Here is an 8,646-nt window from a genome sequence, read left to right as displayed (position 1 = left end):
AAACTTTTTTTGATCTTTTATTTTTGCTATTTTTGAAAAAAAAGTGTTCCAGTAACTTTTTTTCCTCCTATAATTTGTATTTTACGAATAAGTGAGTGTGCGTTTTTCTTTCTTTTTCTGTTTTCTTTCTCTTTTTTCTTTTTTAATTATCTTTTTGTTTTTTGTTTAGCTCTACTGAACGTCTGATTTTTTTCTTCCTTTCTTATCCTTTTCACCTTTTCCTCTCTTTCGTTCTTCTTTATATGACTTAATTCTTGTCCTGCACATCCTCAGATAAACCTGCAGTTAAATATTAGACCCTATACACACTTAATCCACAAATTTATTACTCAATTCAAAACCTCTGAGACTTAAATTCCTCAATAGCAGTACTAACTCTTTATACCTATATAATATTTTAGGCATTTTTATTTTTAAGTTTTTCACATCTCCTTCCTATCCCTCCCTACTCTCAATATATTCACGTTCTTCTCTAAATAGATTGTTTTCGCATATAATATTATTAATTTTTACTTTTCTATTTTTTCTGTTGTCTTCTTTTCCCTTTCCCTTTAATCTTTTTTTCTCTCCCTCTACTTTCATCGTACCCAACCTATTTCCTTCATTGATATTAGGACTTAGTTAACTCTCTCTGTGCCTCCCCACATCAATCTATTCCTATTTTTTACCCACATCTCTCCCTAACCCTAATTATTTCTGGTTTTCCTAATTCTTTGCGGTTTGTAGCCCATTAACATATAGTTGTTTGATGTTGAATATATGTATCTGTTGAACTAGATTGTATCTGTATACTATTGACTTTGCAAACTCAGACTTTGATTGATGCTTGCCTTAAGATAGTGTTCTAGCACAAAACTGGTGGTATTTTCATCTCAAATGGGCAGAGTAAGCCGGAAAATCACAAGAAAAATGGCAAATCCGTGTATCTCAATTCCCAATCTGGATAATCAGGAGACAGAACAGATAATGAATAATCCAGAGGAGAGTTCCCAAATAGTTCTACAAACACTACTGGCAAACATGATAAATGAAAAGATGGAAAACATACAAAGGACTCTGTATGAGCGTGATAGGGAGAGAGAGGAGGCAATCCAAAAGTTTATACAGGAATATCATAAGCGTGAAGAAGCTACTCAAAAACTGATACAGAATTTGCATGAGCAGTTTGAGAATACTCAAAGAATAAGGCAGTAATGACGTGAGCAGGCTGATTACACTCAAAGAGAACTACAGGAATACCATGAACGGGAGGAAGTTAATCAAAAAGTAACACAGGAATTGAGAGAGCAGGAAGAGAATACACAAAGATCACTAAAGGCATTGATGGAGTCCATTAAAAAAGAGCTGAAGGAAGTCAGGGATACCACAAAGGGAATGCTGAATGGAGCCCAACAGAAGGAATGGGAGTCCAAGGAAACCATAACCAATCAACTATCTGATCTGAGAATAAACACTGAACACCAAATTAAGGAAGTAAAGAAGTTCATACAAGATCTAAAACAAAGCTTCTACAAAGAATTTGAAGCCATCAAAGCTGACCAATTAGAAGGAAAAGAGATAAAAACAAAGTAGAAAGTCTTGACAGCAGGTTAGACCACGCAGAAGATCGAATCTCAGGGATTGAAGACAGCCTAGATATTATATAGAAAGAACATACAACCATCCGAGACAAGTCCAAGAAATATGGTAGATCTATCCAACACTTGGACGACACCATCAGAAGGCCTAATATAAGGATAATGGCTGTAGAGGAGCACCTAGAAACAGAAGTTAATGTTCTAGGACATTTGTTCAACGGAATCCTAACAGAGAACTCCCCAAACGTGCAAAAATATAGGCCTATTCAGATACAAGAAGCTTTTAGAACCCCAAATAGACCAGACCAGGATAGGACATCCCACTCTCACATTATAATCCACACTGGATCAACTCAGACCAAGGAAAAGATCCTTAAAGCTGTCAAGGAGAAAAGATTAATCACCTACAAAGGGAAAACAATTAGAATCACCTCAGATTTCTACGCAGAGACAATCAAAGCAAGTAGAGCCTGGAATGATGTATGCCAAGCCCTAAAAACAAACAACTATCAACCAAGAATACTGTACCCAGCTAAAGTTTCCTTCATAACTGAAGGCCAAATAAAAACCTTCCATAGCGAAGAAAAATTGGAACAATACATCTCCACCAAACCAGCCCTACAAAAGATTCTTAAAGATATCCTACACATAGAAAACCAACAAGACCACAATAAAAGCCAAGACACAGCAAACAAACTGAGAATCCAAGAACCATAGGAAAAACACTGTTTTCACAACCCGCAAGAAGGTGAAAACATTACAGAAAGTCCCAAATACCTGTCAGTCCTATCTCTTAACAATAACGGACTTAACTCTCCAATTAAGCAACATAGACTGTCTAGTTGGATTAAAAAAGAAATGCTTCTATCTGCTGCCTTCAAGAGTCACATCTTGCCCATAAAAACAAACACATTTTCAATGTGAAAGACTGGAGCAAAATTTACCAAACAAATGACCCCCATAAACAGGCGGGAGTTGCATTCCTAATATAAGATAAAATAGACTTCAAATTAAAATTCGTGAGAAGAGATAAAGAACTTCGCTACATACTAATTAAGGGATCTCTCCTTCAGGAGCATATTACAATTCTAAATATCTATTCACCAAACAATGGAGCACCCAAATTTATCCAAGAAACACTACTTTCCCTCAAATCCCATAAAAATCCAAAGACATTAATTGTTGTGGATTATAACACACCACTCTACCCACTAGATAGATCAACCTGGCAAAAACACAACAGAGAAAACACAGCTCGAAACAGCTGCATAGATCAACTAGATTTTACAGACATCTACCGAACATTTTACCCAGCAGCATCAGAATACACGTTTTTCTCAGTAGCACATAAAACATTTTCTAAATTAGACCACATTTTAGGCCACAAAGAAAACTTATCTAAATTCAGAAACATTGAAGTTATACCTTGCATTCTCTCTGACCACAAGGGAATAAAATTAGAACTCAACACCAAAAGCCACCAAAAAAGTCCGGTATCACATGGACGCTAAACAACACACTGCTGAATCACGAGTGGGTCATGGAAGAGATTAGAAAGGAAATTCAAATGTTCATACTATTCAACAAAATTGAACACACAAATTACCAGCTCCTCTGGGACACAGCAAAGGCAGCACTCAGAGGCAAGTTTATAGCTCTGAGCTCCTACATCAACAAATTGGAGAGACCTGAAACCAAGACACAGCTAAACCTCCTTGAAAAAGTGCAGCAAGGTAAACCTCAATCCATTAAATGGAAAGAAATAATTAAAATTTAATCAGAATTAAATGAATTAGAATCCAAAAAAACTATAGAAAGAATCAACAAAACAAAGAGTTGGTTCTTCGAAAAACTTAACAAAAGTGACAGACCCTTAGCAAATCTTATCAGAAAACGAATAGAACATACACAAATAAATAAACTCAGAGATGAGAATGGAAACATCACCACGGAAACAACCAAGATTCAGAACATTATAAGGGAATACTTCTCAAAACTTTATGCTAATAAGTTTGAGAACTTGACAGAAATGGACCTTTTCCTAGCAAATATTGACATGCCAAAACTAAGCCAAGATGAGTTAACCCACCTTAACAGGCTCATATCAAGCATTGAAATAGAAACAGCACTAAGAGACCTTCCAGCTAAGAAAAGTCCAGGGCCAGAAGGTTTTACAGCGGAATGCTACAAGGCCTGCAAAGCAGAGCTCACAGCAATACTCCTCCAACTCTTCAATGAGATTGAAAGAGAAAGTTCACTACGGAGCACATTCTATGAAGCCATCATAACCCTCATCCCAAAACCAGGAAGGGACTCATCAAAGAAAGAGAACTATAGACCCATTTCTTTGATGAACATTGATGAAAAACTTCTCAACAAAATTTTGGCCAATCAACTTCAACTATTCATCCAAAAATCATACACCATGATCAAACAGGATTCATTTCAGGGATGCAAAGCTGGTTCAATATACGCAAATCAATTAAAATTATTCATCACATCAACAGGAGCAAGAATAAGAACCACATGGTTATCTCAATAGATGCAGAAAAAGCATTCCACAAGATCCAACACCCCTTTATGATGCAGGTTTTGGAAAAGTTAGGAATCCATGGAACATTCGTCAATATAATAAAGGCTGTATATGACAAACCTACAGCCAGCATTATACTTAATGGTGAAAAACTAAAGCCATTTCCTCTTAATTTAGGAACAAGACAAGGATGTCCACTCTCTCCAATTCTCTTCAATCTAGTATTTGAATGCCTAGCTACAGGTATAAGACAAGATGCAGACATAAAGGGGATCCAAATAGGCAAAGAAGAAATAAAACTCTCCCTCTTTGCAGATGACATGATCTAGTATTTAAAGAATCCCATAGACTCCACTGCCAAATTACTCAAGCTGATTCAAAACTTTGGCAAAGTAGCAGGATATAAAATTAACCCCCCCAAATCAATAGCTTTTCTGTATGCCAATAATGAGAAAAGTGTGGCTGAAATTAGGAAAGCAACTCCATTTTTAATAGCCCCACAAAAAATAAAATACCTAGGAATTAACTTTACCAAAGAAGTGAAGGACCTCTATGATAAAAACTTTAAAATCTTGAAAAAGGAAATCAACACAGAACTTAGAAAATGGCAAAACCTCCCATGCTCCTGGATTGGAAAGATTAACATCATGAAAATGGCAATGCTTCCCAAGGCTATCTACAAATTCAACGCGATAACTATCAAAATTTCAACCTCATTCTTCAAGGAAATAGAAGGGGCAATCCAAAAATTCATGTGGAACAATAAAAGACACCAAATAACAAAAACGCTCCTCAACGGAAAGAACACTGCTGGAGGAATATTTATACCAAATTTCAAACTCTACTATAAAGCCATAGTAATCAAAACAGCTTGGTATTTGCATAAGAACAGACCTCAGGAACAATGGAATACAATTAAAAATCCAGAAATGAACCCACAGACCTATAGCCATCTAATCTTCGATAAGGGAGCTAAAAAAAATAGAATGGAAGAAAGAGAGCCTCTTCAGTAAATGGTGCTGGCAAAATTGGTTAACTACTTGTAGAAAACTAAAGCTAGATCCTTATATATCACCCTGCACCACAATCAACTCCAAATGGATCAAAGACCTCGGAGTCAATGCAAACACTCTGAAAACATTACAGGATGGAATAGCAGAAACCCCAGGTCTCCTTGGCTCCGGCTGAAATGTTCTGAATAGAGACCAGGAAACCCAACACATCAAAGAAAGGTTGGACCAATGGGATTGCATGAAGTTGCAGAGCTTCTGCATGGCAAAGGACATAGCTAGTAGGATCAATAAAAACCCTACAGATTGGGAGATGTTCACTGTCCATACAACAGACAAGGGTCTCATATCTAAAATATACTTGGAACTCAAAAAATTAAATCCCCCAACAACAAATCCTCAAAGAAACAACTGCCCAATAAATAAGTGGGCTAACGACTTGAAGAGAAACTTGTGTGAAGAAGAAAATAGGATGGCCAATAGACACATGAAGAAATGCTCAACCTCCCTAGCCACAAAAGAAATGCAAATCAAAACAGCATTGAGATACCACCTCACCCCAGTTAGAATGGCTATAATCAAGAACTCTAAAAACAACAGATGCTGGAGGGGATGTGGACAGAAGGGAACCTTACTTCATTGTTGGTGGGAGTGTAAACTTGTTCAACCACTTTGGAAAGCAGTATGGAGGTTCCTGAAAAGACTTCATATAGAGCTCCCCTACGACCCAGCAATCCCGGTTTTGGGCATTTACCGAAATGTTTACAAACAATACCACACTAAAGCTACCAGCACAACTATGTTTATTGCAGCATTATTTACCATAGCTAAGATATGGAACCAACCCAGATGCCCCTCAGTAGTTGAATGGATCAAGAAAATATGGTATATATACAAAATGGAATTCTATGCCTCCATCAGAAAGAATGAGACTGCCCCATTTGTTAGGAAATGGTAAAACTTGAAAAAAATTATATTAAGTGAAGTAAGCCAACCCAAAGAAACATAGGTCCCATGGTTTCTCTTATTTGCAGATCAGATAATAGGATCTTAGGAAAATGAACCCTTAGATATGTATTTTAATGTTTTTTTATTTCATGCATTTGTTTCTAACGCATTTATAAGATTATCTCTTTGTTGCTTTTTATGACCCTCCCCCACAGTATAACCCCTGCTTTTACTATATTTGATGTCAGTACAACTTGTGGAGGAGATGGGGAAAACAAGTCGTTTGAGGATACAGGTGAACCTGTTGCAACAATGAGAAGTACAAGTTGTCATGTAGAAAATGAGCTTTACACATTTGGTGCGGTGGTTGGGGTAAGGGGGAGTTGGGAGAATTGCGTGGAAGGGAGGTAGGGGGGAGGTGGGGAAGTGATGTGAAAGTTAAACAAAGAAGGAAGCTGCAATGGTTGATAAGAACTGTATGCATTATCCTGTCCATGTAATTGTATCCCCTCTGTACAATAGGTTCACAAAAAAAAAATGAAATAACATTTTAAAAAAAAGAAAATAAAAAAAAAAAGAAAAACAGGAATGTTTTATCTTCAAGAATGTCATTATTGGGCTGGGAAGGTGGATCAGTGGTAGAGTGCTTGCCTTGCATGCTTGAGGTCCTGGGTTCGATTCCTCAGCACCACATAAGCAAAAATAACAAAGCCGGAAGTGGTGCTGTGGCTCAAGTGGTAGAGTGCTAGCCTTGAGCTGAAGAGCTGAGGGACAGTGCCCAGGCCCAGAGTTCAGGCCCCACGAACGGCCCCCCCCAAAAAGAATGTCTTTATTTCTTGTGCAAAAAACTAAAATAAGTGTAATATTAATGTAGTGGAAATAAGAAATCAAATACTTATGCAATGCATCAATTCCATAGATTATGAGATGTATTGATAAAATTAATAAAACTTGTTTTAAGTAGATTACTTAAGACATAAAGCAATTGATTATGTTCTTTTCTAGGTGAAGTTGATATAGAAATCAAAGCCCAAAGATTCCAGAGTCCTGTGTGCTTGGTGCATGGCAATTTACACATATGCTTGTCTCATCTCAAAGTTATTTTAAAATAACTGTGAACAGGAGTAGAATAAAAAGAATCACTCAAATATTCACTCTTATTTTGTGACTAAATATGCCTTTTTATATCTATTTTATTTCAAAAATCTGGTAAATTTATTTAAGTCACACCAAGAATAATGAGAAATAAACCTCCCCATGCTCCTTAAAAGACAATCAATAAAAAAGGAAACAATAAAGAAAAAAAATGAACCTCATTTTGCACGTGGTCTTTTATATTGTGGTGCTTTGTAATTGTGGATTATGTGACTATCTCATGAGTCTGGGCTTGAATCACTAGGGAGGGCTACTAGAAGAAAATTTCAAAATCTAGAGCAGCTTAACACAGCTGTGCAGTTGTTTGTGGGTTTCACTACAGTAGCAACAGGGCATATGATGTACAAAGGAAATGATTCCAGTGCTTTACAGGCCACAATGTGATGAAAAGCATACTTTTATTTTCTTAGATGTAATCAGAAGAACACATTTTAAAAGATTACTATACGATCAGCCCTTTAAATAGCATTGCCATCTTTTAGGCACTCCAGATACTTCCAAGTCCTTCATTTCCCCACAAACATTGCTGCCATTCACAATCATTGCTAAGGTGAATATCCAGTTCTTTTTGACATTTCAAATGATTTAGGAGCAATATAAACAATAATACAAGTTGTTGAGAAAAGTTAATTTAGAATCAGTAAGCAAATCAGATTCAACTCTATAGCATAACCTTTAGGAAAAATGAATTAAGGAATATGGCATGTCCTTTGTAATTTAATATTAGACATTAGGGAAAAACGCCAGAAAAAGACTGCAAGAAGGAAAGAGAATTCTTTGATATGATATATTAAAGATTAACTAGGGAAAAGTAATTTTACCTACAGTTTCTATTATGTGATAACATACTTTTGTCTAATAATCAGAGAGACTCAAAAAGATTTTTAATTATGATATGAAAAATGCATCATCATGAATGAATGAAATCACGGAGTAGATGGTTCATTATTCTCATTATTTTGAATGATCTGGTGTATTTGTTTGTGTGGAAGTATGAATGTATTTTATGTCTGGGGAGGAAAGTTTGATTATTAGATCATTGTGTGATATCCAATGTCAGGAACCTAACATGAGTCAAAGTGGTAAATGTGTGTGTGTGTGTGTGTGTGTGTGTGTGTGTGTGTGTGTGTCGGTCATGGGGCTTGAACTCTGGTCCTGGGCGCCAAGGTACCACTTCCAGAAGCTATTATTCTTATCACGAAAGGACTTCACATTGACAGGTATAATTACAAAAAGTAAAACAATAAATATTTATTCAAAGTGGCATAAAAATCCCTTAGGTGCCTAGCAAGACAGCACGTTTTTCCAGACACTGCATGTGGTGTGAGCGATTTGCAAACAAAGCGACCATAGAAGATGTTGGACCCTAAACAAAATTGACAATTGCATAAACCCAGTCCTCTATGACAGATTTAGCAAGGCC

The sequence above is a fragment of the Dipodomys merriami genome, unplaced genomic scaffold (assembly GCF_024711535.1).
Source record: "Dipodomys merriami isolate MVZ:Mamm:240054 unplaced genomic scaffold, mDipMer1.0.p SCAF_350, whole genome shotgun sequence".
NCBI classification, from domain to species: domain Eukaryota; kingdom Metazoa; phylum Chordata; class Mammalia; order Rodentia; family Heteromyidae; genus Dipodomys; species Dipodomys merriami.
The sequence above is the reverse complement of the archived record's forward strand: the minus strand, read 5'-3'. Positions refer to the sequence as shown.